The following is a 20,926-nucleotide window of genomic DNA, read 5'->3' on the forward strand; positions in this document are numbered from 1 at the left end:
ATCTGCTGAATATGGTTGGAACTCAGTTGCTGTCATTGTAACGTCGTCGTCTTCTTCGTCTTCTTCTTCTTCTTCTTCTTCTTCTGCTGTCCCTGATAGATTGAAATCTGTTGAATATGGATGGAACTCGGGTTTAGCCACGTAAACGGCGACTATGTCATGGCCTGATGGGAGCCACTGTGTCGTCGATGATGTGCGCCGCTACCCAGCATCTCCACCAGAATAATATCATGTAGAAAAAGGTGTAAGTAGATGAATGACGAACACTAACTTCACTCAACGAAGGTTTATTCAGCACTTGCACATACAACAGCGCAGAGCGAACTGCCTCCGGTCTGAACACATACGGTATGTATACAGTTAAGAGAACATTCCAGTACAATGATTCTTGACATTTGTGGATACTTCTAGAATGTACTCGAACTGAATATAGAAATTTAAATTTTACAGTTCAAATGAGTTTTGAACCCACAACCCTCCATTTAACAGTCTAGTATCATAACCGCTACACCACAGTGACTGTCCTACTCAGCTGCTTCTGTGGCAATATTCTCTATATTTCAGCCATTATTACTTATTTTCCTGCCCAAATAGCAAAACAAATCTAGTGTCACATTTCTTAATTCAATCCCCTCAGCAACATCTGATTTAATTCAACTACATTCAATTACCATTGTTTTACTCTTATTGATACTCATCTTGTATTCTTTTTGCAAAGACACTATACATTCCATTCCACTGTTCTTCCATGTACATATCTGTATCCGACAATTACAATGGCACTGGCAAACAACAAAGCTTCTATTTCTCTTCCCTGTACTTTCATTCTCTTCCAAAATTTCTTCGTTGTTTCCTACACAGGTTGCTCAATGTACAGATGGAATAACATCACGGATAGTTACAAACCTGTTTCAGTCCCTTCTCTCCCCCCCCCCCCCCCCCCCCCCCCCAAGCTATGAATTGGTTCTTGCTTCCTGTGTTTGATCCAGTCAGTTACGACTAGTCGTTCTCGTCTTCTGTAGGTAGTCACTACATATAAACACAAAAACCTGTTTTCAAATGTTCATCCTTTACTTCATGATGGAGGTCTAATGATATCAATGCAGACAAAATCCAACAATGTATAAAGGTTGGTACTTTTAATATGGTAGCTACTCATCTGCAGCTTACACAAAATACATCGATGTTTCAAACTTTTATTGTTCTTCAAAGCAGTCACCAGCGGTGTATGTAACCGTGAAATGTAACGCATCACTTTATAAAGGCAGTAATGTATCTGTTACCAACGAATGATGATTGTCATTTGCACGTAGAAATTGCTCGAAGTATGTAATAAATGTTAATATGCAATTGTCAGCAAATTCATTTGTACGTGCATGAAATTGGAAGGCGGGACACCGAGTTTCTACGAGATGTGGTGGCTCTGACCACCATTCGTCACTTGCTGGGTCGGTGGTTGTTCCATAAAGATGCGCCCCTTCTTGGAGAGATTCAGTGCTCTAAAGAATGCTGATGCTTATGACAACACTGCGAGGACAGCATAAGTTTCATTCTGCCCATATCCCATGAAGTGGAAAGTCTGTTCAGTTAGTTTAACATATTTATGGACAGAAATGTATTAAAAGCAGTGTCTCCAGCTCTCTTATTCAGTTAAAAGTGTAATGTTTCATGAAGAAGCTACAAGTCTTATTGTGTGGATTTGAGAGAGAGCTATGAGTTACATTTTCAGCCTCGATTTCAGACTACGGAGATGAAGTCAATAAGAATAAGCACGGTACCTGAGCACAGTAAAGCAGGGTGATCATACTAATGGTCATGTATCCTTCCAGCTCTGAATTTTAATCTAACTGCAATTAGCTGAGGCAGAACACAGGTAACACCTCAAGCTGTTGCCACCAATGTGGAGGTTGTAGGCTATACTTAGTAGTAGCAGTTGTTTTGACTGTTGGTGTGGAGCGGTCTATTGCCCGATGAATCTCTCTTACCAGTTGTGAAGCAAATGCCATGAAGTGCTTCCCTCAATTTAGGAATCAAGTTGTAGTCACAAGCCGTAAGTCCAGAGAGTGTGGTGCGTGGTTCAGAACTTCCCAGCTCCATTGACTAAACAAATTAGTCACAGTGCTGTCCCGCAAAATAATGGGCGGGTACTGCAGAATGTTACACCACTTCTTTCACTAAGCTGGTCGCAGACTATATTCCAAGAAGTAACAGCTTAGACACACAAGTGGAGAAACTTTCTGCAATAGACCAGCAAACTCTAACTATCAACACAACTGGCGCTGCTGAGGTTATTCTACCTTCCACATCGCTGGCAATTGGATATGCACAATGCTGATGACTGGTGTGTTGAAAAGTAATATCTCTGAATTTTTTATTTGTAAGTTCTCAAAGATTTTTAAATAAAATAAACATTACTAACATTCTACATCTCTATTCTTCATTTCTTCATATGTGTAGCCCTCTGTTGCCAGATAACTCCGAACTATAGCATGTAATGTGGCAGTGTGGAACGTAACTACACTACTGGCCATTAAAATTGCTACACCACAAAGATGATGTGCTACAGACGCGAAATTTAACCGACAGGAAGAAGATGCTGTGATATGCAAATGATTAGCTTTTCAGAGCATTCACACAAGGTTGGCGCCGGTGGTGACACCTACAACGTGCTGACATGAGGAAAGTTTCCAATCGATTTCTCATACACAAACAGCAGTTGACCGGCGTTGCCTGGTGAAACGTTGTTCTGATGCCTCGTGTAAGGAGGAGAAATGCGTACCATCACATTTCCGACATTGATAAAGGTCGAATTGTAGCCCATCGCAACTGCGGTTTATCATATCGTGACATTGCTGCTCGCGTTGGTCGAGATCCAATGACTGTTAGCAGAATATGGAATCGGCGGGTTCAGGAGGGTAATACGGAACGCCGTGCTGGATCCCAACTGCCTCGTATCACTAGCAGTCAAGATGACAGGCATCTTATCCGCATGGCTGTAACGGATCGCGCAGCCACGTCTCGATCCCTGAGTCAACAGATGGGGACGTTTGCAAGACAACAACCATCTGCACGAACAGTTTGATGACGTTTGCAGCAGCATGGACTATCAGCTTGGAGACCATGGCTGCGGTTACCCTTGACGCTGCATCACAGACAGGAGCGCCTGCGATGGTGTACTCAACGAAGAAAGTGGGTGCACGAATGGCAAAACATCATTGTTTCGGATGAATCCGGGTTCTGTTTACAGCATCATGATGATCGCATCCGTGTTTGGCGACATCGCGGTAAACGCACATTGGAAGCGTGTATTCGTCATCGCCATACTGGCGTATCTCCCGGCGTGATTGTATGGGGTGCCACTGGTTACACGTGTCCGTCACCTCTTGTTCACATTGACGGCACTTTGAACAGTGGACGTTACATTTCAGATGTGTTACGACCCGTGGCTCTTCCCTTCATTTGATCCCTGCGAAACCGTACATTTCAGCAGGATAATGCACGACCGCATGTTGCAGGTCCTGTACGGGCCTTTCTGAATACAGAAAATGTTCTACTGCTGCCCAGGCCAGCACATTCTCCAGATCTCTCACCAATTGAAAACATCTGGTCAATGGTGGCCGAACAACAGGCTTGTCACAATACACCAGTCACTACTCTTGATTAAACTGTGGTATTGTGTTGAAGCTGCATGGGCAGCTGTACCTGTACACGCCATCCAAGCTGTTTCACTCAATGCCTAGGCGTATGAAGGCAGTTATTACGGCCAGAGGTGGTTGTTCTGGGTACTGATTTCTCAGGATCTATGCACCCAAAGTGCGTGAAAATGTAATCGCATGTCAGTTCTAGTATATTTGTCCAATGAATACCCGTTTATCATCTGCGTATCTTCTTGGTGTAGCAACTTTAATGGCCAGTAGTGTATGTCGGTGCATGAGAAACAGCGTCATGTTACAGAGTTTCAAATTCGAAGAGTTCATCCACACATTGAGCACCTCTCCTTCAGCATGACATGCCACACCAAAATGAGAGCTGTGACATCTGTAACGATCTGATACCTTGCGTTTGCACTCATCGATTATCCACCATACAATCCTGAGTTGGACCCACCTGATTTTCATGTTTCCAAAACGTAAAGAATGCTTCGATAATGATAAAGCAGTGCAAGCAGATGTGAGGTTGTGGCTCCATCAACAAAGTCAAACATTCTATAGTGACAGTATCAACAAACTGGTCTCTCACTGGGAGAAATGCTTCCATTGCCAGGGAGACAACATTGAAAGATAAATAAGTAGACATGAAGAATAATGGCATTCTCTGAAACATTTATCCATTTTGCACACGTTATTAAATAAATAGTTGCCACTATTAAGGTTCCATCCCCTTGTATTATGCAGCAGGTGTGCCAAGCGGACTAAAATACCACCAGCAGGCACTATCATGAAGCATGCAACATCACACACGAAAGAGCACAGTGTTGCGAACTATGCAGTCATTGAATTATTTGTATTAACTGACTGAACAGTGCTACACACAAAACCCCACATGCTTGCTAGGAATTAAATCCAAGTACTCCTTACTAGTTACTTTACTCATTTGCTACGTAACAGATTGTCCCTGTAATTAGGTCCAATCAAACTCAGTTTGTTACCTCAACAAGTTCTACACGAAGCTATGCTGTCTTTCACAGTTGATTTATGTAGCTTTTTTTCTATTTACAGTGCAAATTTGGTATATATTTTAGCACAGTATTCTGCAAGTCTTTTACTGTATCTTTAACCTATCTAGAATTCACTTGTTCAGAACTTTTCCAACTTTGTTTCCTCCCCTCAGCACCTTACAGACAAAAATATCTTCCATATAATGAGATCCCCACAATTCAAGAAATTACAAAGTTTCTCTTTATTTGATTATCCATCAATGGTTCCTTTATCACTTCCCATCAAATGTGAACATATTACCACACCACCACCACCACCACCACCACCATACAGTGTCATTGGATGGCTGCAAGTCCTCAGGGTGGCAAAACTGCTGCACATCAGGCACAGTGAGTGCTGAGCTTCAACTAAACTACAAACTGGATGAAGACTTACTTGTCTGCTCTAGTAAGATAATGGCGAGGAATGTGGGACTTGTCTGGCAGTGTTTATCATTAGCATGGCAACTATCTTCAGTTACAGACATGGACAAACTTCATTCTTTTTATTACCAGATAGTGCATTAGTATATGATGTAACATCTTTCCTTCCACCCTTCAGTGTTGTTACGTAGCTGCCAAAAGCAGATGCTTGCATCAATTATGATGTAAAATTTGTGTCATTACAAACACAAAAAAGTGAAGATGTTTAGTACAAATGCAGTAAGTCCATCTCAAGAACTGCCACTGTGCAAATAGTAACGCTGCAGCAGAAAGAATCAAACAGCAACAACAATAAAGACGTGCAGCAAGCTTTTATGCAGCTAGTTGGCAGCAACCACATTAACCACAACCATCCACCAATTCTCCCGAGTTTCTATATTTACAGCTTTCAAGTTTACTAAGTCAACTTGGTAAGACAAGCTGTATCATAAACCCAGATTTTTAAAATAATTTTTATTTTTGAGTGTTCAGATTTATGAATTTGAGGAGAGAAATATTTACTGTCAATACACACAAATAAAAGCAAAAGTGACGAGACTATCCTTGTGTACCATCGACCTCACAAGTGTGCCCCTCCCATCTTGGGGTCTAAGTGACTGCCCTTCCTTTTTAGTCTTTCCCAACTTACCCCCCCTTCTTCCCCAGGAAGGAACTAATAGTTTCAAAAGCTAGAACAGTGTCATCACTTCAGGAGAATTAAGTAGCCCCGCAGACAGGTCGAAGACCACAGAAAGGAGAAGGTTTGTGCCTAAAGAAGCTAGAGTAGCTTGAACACACATGGAGGTACCTGGGATGCTAACAGCCTATTTTAACCCTGCTGACACTTTTGTGTCCAACAGTGGTCATTCAATTCAGAACGATGACAAAGTTTGTCAAAGAGTGTACTCTTCCAGGTGGTAGACAATCTACAATCGTCTAAGACCCTCAGATCCTGCAATACACAAACTTTGAAAAGTACAAGTGTCGAAGTTTGCTGCCTCCAGAGTTAAATTACTCCTCAAAAACCAGGAAAACTGAAAACTTACAGATACTGTGGCCTAACACAAGATCATTATAAAGCATTCTGACCGGAAGCCCAATCAAGACAGCAATGAGAACATTCCAAACGTAAGGCCAGGCAAAAGAGTAACAAAGAATTTCTGAACAGAAAGCCAGGCAAGAGAGTAATAAAGAATTAACTCACGCTGGAGGAGGTTCTAAAGTCAATAAACAAATCCTGTGAGTTATCACTGACTTCAGTTCCAGAATAGTCGGATCTCCACACTTTATAGACGCAAATGAGATACACTTCTTTAGTCACTGCTAATACTGCCATAAATCAAGACTAAAAGAACAGCCACAGAAAGTAGAAAAATTTGGAAAGACCTGGAAGCGACGTTGCTCAAGATTTTATTTAAGAACATCAACATAGTTCTTTGAGAATTAAATGTTCAAACTGGAAGAAAGAAATTCAGGAAGATTATTAGGGACTATATCCCTCCACAGGATTAATTAGTATCGCCAATGAATGGTGGAACACAGTTTAGATCTGATAATGAAATCATAAAAAAAAAAATAATAAGAATGGGTATCTCACAATGCTTAACTAGGAGCATTTAAGATTTATCATTTGGTGATCTCACAACATGCAAACAAGGAAAATCAAAATGCCAAAGCCCTCAGATTTAGACTCTAATCATTTTATTTCCAAAATAAAGGTCAAAATGCTCCAAAGACTACAGCAAACTAAAATACTACTTATACTGAGAGCAAGCAATGCGACACAGGACAAATGGGTAGCTCAGAGACGAAATGGTGAAGCAACAGAAGGTCAAATAGGTAAAAAGATGAGGCCTAGAAGAATTCCTTGTATAAGACAGGAGATATAGAATTTGATTCACGAAAGGAGAAAATACAGGAAAGCATCAACTGAAGCATGTAGAAGGAATAAGTTATCTAAAAAATGACAAAGAAAATACAAAATCTCAACACAGGAACGGCTAAAGAACACACCTAACATTGTCAAAGCATGCATGACTACGGGAAATGTAGCAAATAGGAAAATTATAGAGGCATTTGGAGAAAAGCAACTGCGTGAATATCACGAGCTCATATGGGAAGCCAGTACTAAGCCATGACGAGGAAGCCAAAGGGTGGAAGGAATTCATAAAAGAGGTACACAAGGTAAATGAACTTTACAGCAATATTGTAATCATGGAAGAGGAAGTAAATAAGATGAGACGGGTATTTTGATACTACAAGAATAATTTGACAGAGCAATGGAAGATCTAAGTGGAAACAAAGCATTGAGAGTAGATGACCTTCCCTCAGAATTATTAGTTGGTTGGTTGATTGGGGGAGGTGACCATCGGTCACAAGGTGGCAGGAATCAAGGGAGGAGCTACACGAACAGCACAGTCTAGTCAACGAGAAGGGAATACGGGCAAACGAAGAGGTAAAATGAATGTCAGGGTAGCAGAAAGAGGAAAGAAAATGAGAGCTGGAGGAAAAGCAAGAGCAGGGCACCCCACAAATGCTACCACTACAAGAGTTGGAGCACCAGCACTGCCACCAACCTTTCCTGATCATCACGTCACTACATTATTACGACAAAATTGGGACAACACCAGGCAGAGAATACACAAGAAAAGGCAAAACAAAATGGCACAAAAGACCAGGAAAAACCTGGGTAAAAGGGGCGGGGGGGGGGGGGGGGGCAGTACTGACCAGTGTGGAGGCAAAGGCTGGGGCCTCCATAACCAATGCCAATGTTAACCACGAACTCCAATTTCACAGGGAAGTTCAAGGACTGGAGGAAAAATTACTTTCACGAAGAAAACAGGACAGATGTAGCCGTGTGAGGCCGCCCGCTAACACCCAGGACAAGGATGGGCAGGGGTATATTTAGTGTGAAGGGCCAAAAGATGAGGGCAGTCCAGCAAAAAATGAATTACTGTGAGGGGGTGGGGACAAGGCAACTACAAATGAGGGGCAGCTCATTGCAGGGTAAAAAACCACAGATCAACCTACTATGGCTGATGCCGAGACGGCAAAGGATGGTTGATTCCCATCGGGAGATGCGGAAGGAAGAACACCATGTGGTGCGAGTCTCCAGTGTGTGAAGTTTACGAAGCCACAATTGTGCAAAAAGGTATATGACAAAGCCGCAAATCTCCCCCTGGAGGGGTCATGGGAGAAGGGACGGGACGGGACGGGACAGATGGAGGTGGAGGTGCAGGTGCAGGCGCAGGCGCACTGTCAGGTTGTGGGCGAACAGGCACAGCTGCTGATCAGGATGGACCACAGTATGGCAACAAAAATGCACCACCCTTGACCTAAGCAGACAGTTTTGAAAACAGTGCAAGTGTGTCCATGTACAGGCATGCCAGACAACCCTGGAGTCGTCATTCTGCAGAGGCCACCAAGTGGGAGCTAGTCCAAACACAGAAATCATCCACGTACAGAGCAGAGGTGACCAATGGTCCAGTAGAGGCCACACATTCATTAATAGCAATGAGAGAAAGAAAGACACTAATATGGAGCCCTGTGGAATGCCATTCTCCTGGGTCTATGGAAAGTTGAAACAGGTGTAAATCCGGACTCTGAATGACCAGTGGGACAGGAACACACATGGACATAAGTGAGGCCTTACGAAGATCAAAGAAAACTGCAACAAGTTGGCGATGCTGAGGGAAGGCCTGCCAAACTGTGTTTACAATTAAAGCAAATGATTCATCTTAGACTGTCCCTCCAGAAAGCCATGCTGGTAAGGTGATAAAAGGACCCGAGATTCAGTACCCAACTGAGCCGACGAGCCACCATTTCCTTACGTAACTTGCAGGGGACATCGGTCAAACTGATGGGATGGTAACTATCTAGGGACGATGGATCCTTGTTGCTCTTGGAAGGACAGGAATCATAATACTGTCCTTCCCTGATAGGGGAAAATGCCTTGGAGCAAAATATGGTTGAATGCCTGGAGGAGATGCTGTCATTGTGGAGGATTGACATGTTGAAGCAACTGGTTATGGATGTAATCAGGACCACAGTGTGATTTGTGGGAAGAGGAAAGGGCCAGAAGTAGTTTCCATTCAGTAAAAGATTCATTGTAAGATTCTGCCTGACAAGGGGTAAAAAGTAAGTGGGAAGCTTTAGCCCGCTCTTTCTGGACAAGGAAGGCAGTCGGATAGGAGGCTGACACCAATGCCATTACAAAATGGGCTCCACAGTGTTCTGCGAGAACTGATGGATCTGTACAACGGCCACCTGGAAGGATGCTACTGACAACCTGGCAGGGTGCAAAGTGTAGCCCATGCCTGCGATACGTGGCAGAAGAACCTATGGAGGAAGCAAACTATTCCCAACACACCTGCTTACAGTGTTTTACTAAGCAACAAGCTTTGGCATGAAGACATTTAAGTAATAACACCGGTGAGGGACGGGTGACGTTTAAGATGCTGCAAACAATCAGATGGCAGTGGCAATGGTCATGCTCTACCGTGAAACTGGCTGGCAGCAAATAGGGGCCAGCAAGCAGGGAACAGCAATGCCAGCAGTGTAAATTATCCTATTGGACAGATCACAAACAATTTCACTAATACAACATGACGAAGAAGGTGTAAGCAAAATCTGGGAGGCATATACAGGGTGATTCACATACACACACAAATATTAAAATATGTTATTCTAGAAGTAAAACTAAAGAAGAAAGTTCATATAAACATACCGTATTTACTCGAATCTAAGCCGCACCTGAAAAATGAGACTCGAAATCAAGGAAAAAAATTTTCCCGAATCTAAGCCGCACCTGAAGTTTGAGACTCGAAATTCAAGAGGTGAGAAAAGTTTTAGGCCACACCTCCAAATCGAAACAAAGTTGGTCCATTGTAATATGAGACACAATTTAGGTCGAATAAATGACGATACAGCTACAGTAGTTTGGTTCGAGTCGTAAGCTTAGCAGTTAAGCTGCACCAGGCACCAGGCGTCAGTCGCTCCGTCCATATTTATACGGGTACCCTTCTTTTTTCACGTGCTTCGTCTGGTTTGAATTGATTGCTTATTTCTCTTTGATCTGATAAGTGCCGTTCTCTTTGTTATAGGTGTTTACGTCACTCTAAGCTGAAAATGCATTACTGTACTGTCATGCATTGTTTGTCGCATTCTGATAATGAGTGTTTACGACCTGTCACCTTTCGCGGCATGGCTTGCTTTTGTGCGCGCTACCGCCGCTTAGGCGCTTACAATTAAAAAAAAAAAAAGAGAGGAATCGTCTCATTATCGAAACAATGACAAGAGACTGCTATTTGTTGTTACTTACACTGCTGCTTTCTTTGGTAATGAACAACAAGAACCAAATAATAGGCTGCGTATGATAGAAGATGTTCTGAACGAGAGTTTAGCAAAAATTTTTCTCAGTTTGAAAATCTTTGCAGACGCTTCTTTAGTACATTATATTCTGCACTGAAATTAGTCATCTTAGATTTAAAAATCTAGTCAATTGCCGTGCTTCAATTCTGACTGTATCACTATTAGGCATAAGAATAATACGAATAAAAACATTACATGATATGTATATTCTTCCGCGTTTGTTGTTGTCTCACTCTAGTTTCGTATTTTATTAGGCAGACAGAATTTAAATGAGATAGCAGCAAATACGAAAGAATGCATGGTAAAATGTTTATATTCGTATTATTCTTATGGTAAAGAGAATACTGCGTGTGATTCACAATTCATAAAAGTTCCTATTAGCAAGCATCTCTTCTGACAGTTAGGAAAAAATTCAGAACGTAGAGTTGGCCATATTGACAAACATCCCAAACAGTCTTGCCAGTCGGATTTTCGTAGTACATAGAAATGCTGCTACATTCGAAGATGAACAATACGGAATTTGTATTTACTTTGTCGGATAATGTACGAAAATGCAGTGGTTCGAAACTCGGGGCGGAGAAAAAAGCTCGTCTTCCACCTTTTTTTAATTTTTTTACTGATGCAGACGTTTTGGCGCCAGTATTTATCTTTGTGCCTGCAAAGCATGCCCGTGTAGCGCTACACATATTCGAAGGCAGAAGTTAGTTGTGGCGGCACCTACCAACATTTTTCAGAACTTCCACTTACTTTGCACTCGATTCTAAGCCGCAGGCGGTTTTTTGGATTACAGAAAACGGAAAAAAAGTGCGGCTTAGATTCGAGTAAATACGGTAGGTCCACAAATGCTTAGTTACCAAGTTACAGATAGTAAAAGATTTTGCCTGAAATTTAGCAACTTCACTAATATGAAGCCATCGCAAAGCTGTACGAGGTTGAAGTAAAGCATGATTTTCATATATTTTGTTGTTATTGGTCAGGTGAATCTAATAAAATATGTCCCAGACGCGTATCTGCAGTAGTTTTCCAGAACATCCAGAGAAGCAAAGATAATTATACAAGTAAATTTGTTTACTTTCCATTAAGAATGTAGAAAAGTTTATGTCACTGTTGGCAACCGTTTGCTGGTTGTTTCAGTCATTTCCTAACCTCGAAACAAGTTCGTTTTCTGTATTGTTCAGTGACAGAACATAATAACAACAGTGTTTTTAAGTGAAATCACATAGTATCTGTTGCAGTTTGTACACTGCTCTCCTGCCATACGCAGTTTCCAAGACCAGAGCCGCTACTTCTCAATCAAGTAGCTCCTCAATTTGCCTCACAAGGGCTGAGTGCACTCCGCTTGCCAACAGCGCTCGGCAGACCGGATGGCCACCCATCCAAATGCTAGCCTAGCCCGACAGCACTTAACTTCGGTGATCTGATGGGAACCATTGTCACCATTGCAGCAAGGCCATTGGGGTAGTTTATAGATTATTTATGAAATAGGAATGCCTTTCAAATTTACAACACAGGAATATACGGGTATGGTGTTTGTTTATGGCAAAAGTGATGGTAATGCTATGGCTGCAGTTAACGAATGTCGTATATGTTATCCAACTCTGAGGATTCCGAATGCACGAACCATTAGTGGAGTATTTTGAATGTTACAGGAGACAGGTTCTCTATGTAGCATTCATAATCAGTACAAGCACTCGATGTGTGAAGACAATGAGGAGGATATTATGGATGCTGTTCAGTGTAGCCCGGGTACCAGTACACAACACATCTCTCAACGATTAGGCATTTCACAATCTAAGGTATGGTGTACACTGAAGACAATAATCTGTATCCTTAACATAAACAAAAAGTGCATCATTTACATCTGTGAGATCCTCCCCTCACTTGGAGTTGTGCAACTGGTTAAATACCAATCGGTGGTTACACAAATACATTTTATTTACTGATGGGGCACAGTTTACTTGAGATGGTATAAACAATTTACATAACATGCATATATGGTCTAAAGCAAACCCACATGCAACAGTGCATCGCAATTTCCAGCAGTGATTTGGCATAAATGTGTGGTGTGGTATAATCAACACGCGCTTTATTGGATTATTCATTTTCCCAGGATGTCTAACTGTTTCCCAGGACGTCTAACTGGCGAGACATACTTACAATTCCTTCAACAAGAAATGCTTCGCTTGCTCGAAGATGTTCCACCTGCTACGTGATTGCAAATGTATTTTCAACATGATGGCATACCTCCTCATTTCACCAACGCTGTTACTACACATTTAAATGAACATTTTCCCCCGAAATGGATTGGTCATGGTGCTACACGTCTGTGACCATCCAGATCGCCTGATTCAACACCAATGGATTTTTGTGTATGTATGAAAGACATAGACATAGTTTATGAGAATGAAGTCAATACACGCGAGGCATTACTTGCTCGCGTTATGAATGCAACATACAAAATAAAGAGCAACCCTGTGAAACTGAAACACGCAACAGAATCTACTCATAACGTGCAGCTAAATATGCTGAACTTGGTGGAGACGTTTTTAAACATTCATTGTGAAATTGTGTGTATGCTGTACAACTTCCTTAACACTGAGCCTTGTTTTTTCCGGTTTAACATGAATTCACTTGTGCTATGGTAAGAAAGCAGATTATCTAACATCATTACCATCATTTTTCCAAAATTAAATGCTCTACAACTTCTGTTGAAAACTCTGTTTTTTGAATTCCAGACAAATGCACAAATTGGGCCAAGTAATTAAAAAATTAAAAATTTTACAAAATTACACATTTGCTTCTCTGGATGTTCTGGAAAACTACTGCAGATACATATCTGGGACTGTTTCTTAGATTCGCCAGATCAACAACAACAAAATAAATGGAAATCGTACTTTACTTTAACCTCGTACAGTTTTGCAATAGCTTCATATTAGCGAAGCTGCTAAATTTCACGCAAACACTTATTAGCCATAACTCTAACATTTGGGGATCTATGTTTATATGAACTTTTTTCTTTAGTTTTACTTGTAGAATAACATTTTAAAATATTTGCCTATCTTCACAAATCACCATGAAGAAGCCAATCAGCACAATGGAAACCCCAGTGGAATAATCTGCCCATCGGGAGGGGGGAAGGGAATGAGAGAATCAACAGAAAATGGTCACTATCGCGATCATCTTGTGGCAACCAGTGTAAGGAAGGAAGAAGGGTGACAGCAAGCGAGTGCAAAATCAATGGCAAGAAAAAGTGCCATGCACGGCACTAAAATGACTAGAGGAATCATCATGAAGAAGGCATAGGTCGTGGACTGCATGGAATTGGTCAATGAGGAGCCCCCTATTAGACGAAAAAGCACTGCCCCACAAAGAGTGATGGGTATTAACTCAGTGAGGATGTGGTGGGGTCAATTTGACCCCACTCATTTTGTTTTGTTGGCAGTTCCTTGTTGCGCAGTTGCATATTGTCGAAACTGTAATTATTGAACTCCCTAATGCGTGCATGCACTCAGTCTATTACCGTCCATGAAAGGAGATAATGAGTGCAAATGGAAAGAGGGTATTTGTGATCCTTGCACAACCGCGAAATAGTATTTCTGTGCCATTTTGCAATTAACGTTTTTACATGAATGTTATGTGTTTTTTGGCATAGTCAAAATGGATAATGAAAGGGATGCTGAGTGTATATGTCGTTGGCTGGTGGAATCACCAGACAGTAAAAATTGTCTTACGACAGATGGGAGTGAAAATGAAGATTGTGTAATGAGCGCAGTGGCAGTAGTAGTACTGAGCAAGATTCATGTGAAGGCAGTGACAATGAAGATAACATAACGCTAAATGAGCTACAAAATACTGCCCTCAATGCTGCGTTACTAGAATTAGTCGAGCAATTGGGAAATCAGGTACGCAGTTCATTCTATTTTGGTAAAGATGGATCCAAGTGGTGCAAAGATCCACCTCAACAACAAATTCGGCCCCGTTCTGAAAATATCATCAGGCAGGTACCTGGCATGAGTTTAGTGGCAAGATTAGCAAAGACAGAACTTGAAAGCTGGAGTCTAGGTTGCAATTAAAATATGCTTAGTTGTTGTTGTTGTGGTCTTCAGTCCTGAGACTGGTTTGATGCAGCTCTCCATGCTACTCTATCCTGTGCAAGCTTCATCTCCCAGTATCTACTGCAACCTACATCCTTCTGAATCTGCTTAGTGTATTCATCTCTTGGTCTCCCTCTACGATTTTTACCCTCCACACTGCCCTCCAATGCTAAATTTGTGATCCCCTGATGCCTCAAAACATGTCCTACCAACCGATCCCTTCTTCTAGTCAAGTTGTGCCACAAACTTCTCTTCTCCCCAATCCTATTCAATACCTCCTCATTAGTTACGTGATCTACCCACCTTATCTTCAGCATTCTTCTGTAGCACCACATTTCGAAAGCTTCTATTCTCTTCTTGTCCAAACTAGTTATCGTCCATGTTTCACTTCCATGCATGGCTACACTCCATACAAATACTTTCAGAAACGACTTCCTGACACTTAAATCTATACTCGATGTTAACAAATTCCTCTTCTTTAGAAACGCTTTCCTTGCCATTGCCAGTCTACATTTTATATCCTCTCTACTTCGACCATCATCGGTTATTTTACTCCCTAAATAGCAAAACTCCTTTACTACTTTAAGTGTCTCATTTCCTAATCTAATTCCCTCAGCATCACCTGACTTAATTTGACTACATTCCATTATCCTCGTTTTACTTTTGATGATGTTCATCTTATATCCTCCTTTCAAGACACTGTCCATTCCGTTCAACTGCTCTTCCAAGTCCTTTGCTGTCTCTGACAGAATTACAATGTCATCGGCGAACCTCAAAGTTTTTACTTCTTCTCCATGAATTTTAATACCTACTCCGAATTTTTCTTTTGTTTCCTTTACTGCTTGCTCAATATACAGATTGAATAACATCGGGGAGAGGCTTAGTATTATCTTGAAATACACAAACTTGCAAATTGCAGAAAGGAAAGCAGCTTGTAAAGTAGTTGCAAATCACTATTTTATGAAGAAAATGATCATGAGAGAGCTTAAGGCTTATACAGACTTCTTGTACATTGCTGGATTTTACCGCCGATCTGGTAGGCAGAACACCAGTGACCTATGGGCTTCAGACGGAACAGACATTGAAATATTTTGGCTGACAATGAGACAGCAACGTTTTCATTTTATTCAAAGTGGTCTTCATTTTGACAATAGATCCACACTTGAAGAATGAAAACAGCTGGATAACTTAGCACCAATATGTTAGGTATTTGAAATATTTGTTGAAAACTGCAAGAAAGCCTATGTCCTAGGAGAATATACAACCACAGAGGAAATGCTGATTGCATTCACGGGCAGGTGCACATTTAGTCAATACATTCCATCAAAACTGGCCAAATATGGCATAAAAATATTTGCCTTGGTCAACGCAAAGAATATCTGCATCATCAACCACAAAATATATCCTGAGAAGCAGCTAGAGGGATCATTTCCACTGAGTAATAAACCATTTGATGTGGTGAATTGGCCAGTGCAACCCATTTCAAAAAGAAGCTGTAATGTGGCTTTTGATAACTGGTTTACAAGCTATAAACTAGTGTCACATCTGCTGAAATAACACAGGCTAACTTCTGTGGCAACAGTACGCAAGAACAAGAGGCAAATCCCTCACGAATTTTGCAAAACTTGTGGTAGAGTAATCTACTCATCTTAGTTTGGTTTCCAAAAGGATATTACACTTGTTTCTCATATACAAGAAAAACAAAGTCGTTTTGCTCATGTCTAGAGTTCACCACACTGGTGAAATTGATGTTGCTCATGTCTAGAGTTCACCACATTGGTGAAATTGATGAATCAACAGGAGATAAAAAGAAACCAGAGATAAACATGTTTTATAATTCTATGAAAGATGGAGTTGACGTTGCAGATGAGCTGTCAGCTACTTATGATGTAAGTCACAACTCAAAAAATGGCTTCAGACTCTTTTCTAAGCAATACTGAACATGGCCAGCATAAATACTGCTATTGTTCAGCAATCAATAATAATAGAAACCGAAAGCGTCGTAATTTCATAAAAACACTAGGCCGTATGCTCATCAGTGTCCGACAAGAAATACCTCAACTGCCAAGCACTTTGAATCAGAGAATTTACTGGAGAATCTTCACAATAATCAACTGCCAGAGTCCAAGATGTACAAAAAAGATGTCAAGAGTGTCCCTATGCTGGACATCATAAGACAACTCATGTTTGTGGAGGTTGTCAAGAACACATTATTCCATTCGGCCAACAATGTGCTGTGGTAAGAGATGATTAACATCTTACGTCAAAAGTTTATTGTTCATTTTGTGTTCGAAGAGGATTTATCTCGTAAATACTTAGCAAAAAATCTGAATTGTCGATGACAATCTATAGTTTTGTGGATTTTTAACAAACATGTAAAGTTAAGAGCTGTTAAAGTGATTATTTTGTAGACTTTATGTAAAAATTAAGTAATAAAGCATTTGTACACTTAATGGTGTTTGTTTATATGAAAATCATATAATTAATAAATAATTCATAAATTTAATTCCCATTTTTTGTTAAGAAGTGCCAATAAATACTTAAAAAATATAAATGAAAAACAAGGTCAATAGGACAGCTAGGGCAGCAGGTGTAGATGGCCTCCCTCAGAAGGGAGATAGACCGCAGAGTTTAAGTTGACTCAGATGGCAACTGCTTCCTATGTGGTACGGAAGGGGATTCTAATGTCGTCTACACGGATAACGTGCAAATGCCCCAGGAAGCCCTCAAAGGGCCGACCCAGTCACAACAGAAAGCATTGACCCATGAGGTTTGGTGAGTTAGTATCAATAAAATGAGATTCCTGGAGAACAACACAAGCTGCCAAGTAAAAGGAAGTAAGCGATTGCTACTCTGGGAGGTGACAGTAGTATACATTACAATTCCACTGAATAAGCACGGAAGGGGATCCAAATGGGAGGCGAACGGCCTGAAGTTTAACCACGTTGTCGGATCACTATCCGTAACCAATTAGGATTGGGTGACATAAGAGGTCAGATGCAGATTGTGAAGGAGGAGACAATAACTCCAGGGGCACCAGAGGGCCTTGTCCAGGAACTTATGTTTCTTTTTCTTCTCTTTCTTGGGTCGAGGAGGACAGAGAATGGAGGGAGAGCAGGCTTCTGCAAGATCCAGAACAGAAAGAGAGCAGGCAAGTTTGAGGCACATGACCTGTGGGGGTCTCAAGGCCGAATTGTGGCAGCAGGCCTCTGGCCTCGGAGATGCCTGGGGAGGGATCCAGGAGATGCTTATTTATACTCCTGTATGTTTTTTTCCTTCTCATAAATTTGGCAATCTGACACGCATGGAGAGTGATGCTCATGACAGTTCACTCACAAGGGCAGCAAAACACAGGGGCTCCCCTAATAGATTGGATGTCCATATTCACTACATAGAGGGTCCACTGTACAGCAAGAAGACATGTGCATGAAAAGAAAGCACCAAAAACACCTTGAGGGTGGCGGGGCATACGGTTTCACATCACACCGATTACACATAAAATTCACCTCCTCCAGGTGGGTAACACGCTCACATGCCAGAATAAAGGCACCCATATCGATGCAACTGTCTTTACGACCTTCCTTAAAATGAACGCCCTGTTATTCCATATTGGCATGGAGTACCTCATCGGTTTGAAGGATGAGGTCCCTATGAAAAATGACTCCCTGAATCATATTCAAAGACTGGTGGGGAATAAAGCACACCGAGATGTCACCAAGAGAGTCACAAGCATGAAGGGCAGCAGATTGGGCAGCAGAAGTAGTTGTCATCAACAGCGAACCTGACAGCTTCTTACCGAGACATGCCACTTCTCCAAACTAGTCTTCAACATTTTCCATGAGACATAACAGTTTGGTGACAGTAAACATGTCTCTATCAGTATCAGTGCCGACCAGGTAGTGAGGAAAGCGTTTCACATCAAGCCAGCGAACCTAGCTCTCCTCCCAGGATGTAGCCAGGAGAAGGAAGGCCACAGGGTCATAAGAAGCAGCATTAAATGATCCATTGCCAATCAAAGAAATGGCTGTGGAAGACTAGCCAGTTCTTTGGAGCTTAATACATTTCATATGCCTAGAATCCAGCCTGATGCTCCAATTCTCCAATCGGGGTTCTCCCCATGGCGCCACCCAGCCACAGCAAAAGCTGTGTGACATGCCTGCTGTTGCTGGGAGCTCCGAAGCTGCAGAAGACAAGCAACCACTCCTATGCATACAGGAGGAGGCAACAGCACAGTTATCAGAAGTGTGATTCCTGTACTGCCAGGGGGGTTCAGCCAGAAGGGTACATAACAGCCCCACCACACAGACTGGCTACACGTGCTGGCGACCTAGCAAGGCGCTTGGGGTGGGATGATTTGAACTGTCGTCATCTCTACAGCAAGTTCAGTGTGCTAATCACTGCACCATCTCACTCGGTGTTTGTCTAAAGAAATGGAGAAAATGTACATGGTAATTAGAAGAATGTTAGAAAGAGTGGGTTTATTAGCAGTCTCAGAAAAATTCAGAAACTCTAAAGAACTTCCAAGAAGTAAAAAGAAGCATTGCCAAAACTACAGGGAATTACACAAAATAAGAGAATAAATGTTTAACTCACGTAAAAGAGTTCTTCTGAAATAACAATGTAGTAGAATTTTACAGTACATTGGAGATTAACTTAATTGGATATGATCCCATGAATCTCAGCTTTAGTAACAAGGAAGGAAACTGTCTGATCTTGGCCAAGTACTTTCATTCAAGAAACTGAAGCAGCATCTAAAACATTCAGTTACAATTAAAATGAATGAAATCAGGACGCCAATCGACCCTACAGAGGAATATTGTTAGTACTAGTGAACTGTGAGATCTTGTGAAAAGACATTCTGCAGAGAATGAAAAGACAACTAAATCCATTAATTGGTGTGCCAAGGAGGCTTTAGGAAGGATAGATCATGTATGGAACAAACCTTCAAACTGAAACCGGCTTCAGAAAGGACAAATCATGTATGGAATAAACATTCAAACTTAAACTGATAATTTTGTATCACAAACAGAGAAACAAGAATTTTGTGTTCACATTCATAGACATCAAGAAAGTATGTGACACAGCAAATATATAAACATTGTTCTAAATTATGGAGGAAGTGAGTTTAGACAGTAAAACCAGTGATCTGATTAAACAGACTTTAAAAATCCGGTGTAAAGTTCAGGCAAAGTCTCCCCCTTGCTCTTTAACCGTGCAATTGATCAGGTGATCACGAAATGGTGACACCAACTGAAAGGAGTGAGTTAATTACAATTGGAATGCAAGCTGAAAATGAAGACAGATGGACTGTCTGGCATTTATAGATGGCACAGTCATATGAAGCAGATGACGCAAGTAATCAACCCCCTAAATCCAGATACTTCTTCGTCTACAAATGCCTATTGAGAAGAGAGAATATACATGACTAATATCAAGACAACACCTAGAAGGATGGCATTGGAAGGAAAATTCAGAAACTGGATTATTTTAAACATCTTGGTGAATGGGTAGAAACTGTTCCGACAGAAAAAGAAGCTATGGGAACAGAAATACATTACAGTGCTTTTGCATACAAATTCATTATGAACATCTACAATAAGAAGAATCGTTCTCTGAATGCAAAATTTAGACATTACCGGACAGTGAACCCCCCCCCCCCCCCCCCCCCCCCGAAACCTTATATGCGACTAACCTTGTAAGAACAGTGTTACTTAGGAGGCCAGAACTTGTGGAAGTAAGTATTCTCTATGTCTACATTTACATCCATACTTTTGCAAACCATTATGGAGTGCATGGCAGAGTTATTCCCAAGAAAAGAATGATTGTTTAAATGCCTCTGTGCGTGCTATAATTAATCTAATCTTGTCCTCGCAATTGCTGCAGGAGCGATACTTAGGGGTTTGTAGTGTATTCCTTGAGCCATCAGTTGAACACAATACCTGAAACTTTTTAAGTAGGCTCTCTCATGATAGCTTGCACCTACTTTCAAGTGTCTGCTGGCTAAATGTCATCTTCATCTCAGTGACACTCTCCCACAGGTCAATTAATCATTTGTGCTACCCCTCTTTGTGTTAATTCAATATCCTCCATTATCCCATTTCCTATGGGTACCTAACACTTTAAACGTATTCTAGGATGGGTCCCGCAACAGATTTGTAACCAGTCTCCTTTGCAAGAGAGGATACTCTCAGGTGGGTGCTTGGACCTTGAAGAACAAGAGAAAATTATTCTAAGTGAACAAAGAATTGTACAACCAGATGAAGAGGATCTCTGACCACTGCCAGGAAATGAAGGACTTACGTTGTTCTGAAACACCTCAGAATGGTTCAGGAAATGTTGACTC

The 20,926-nt window shown here is 41.3% G+C and overlaps 1 protein-coding gene across 1 annotated transcript in view; it reads right to left on the reverse strand.

Moving 5' to 3' along the window:
* Positions 1–20,926, reverse strand: part of LOC126162448 (protein Gawky) — a 294,019-nt gene that overhangs the window by 50,915 nt on the left and 222,178 nt on the right. The window lies entirely within an intron of this gene.

This window comes from Schistocerca cancellata, chromosome 2 (genome assembly GCF_023864275.1).
Source record: "Schistocerca cancellata isolate TAMUIC-IGC-003103 chromosome 2, iqSchCanc2.1, whole genome shotgun sequence".
Lineage (NCBI taxonomy): Eukaryota > Metazoa > Arthropoda > Insecta > Orthoptera > Acrididae > Schistocerca > Schistocerca cancellata.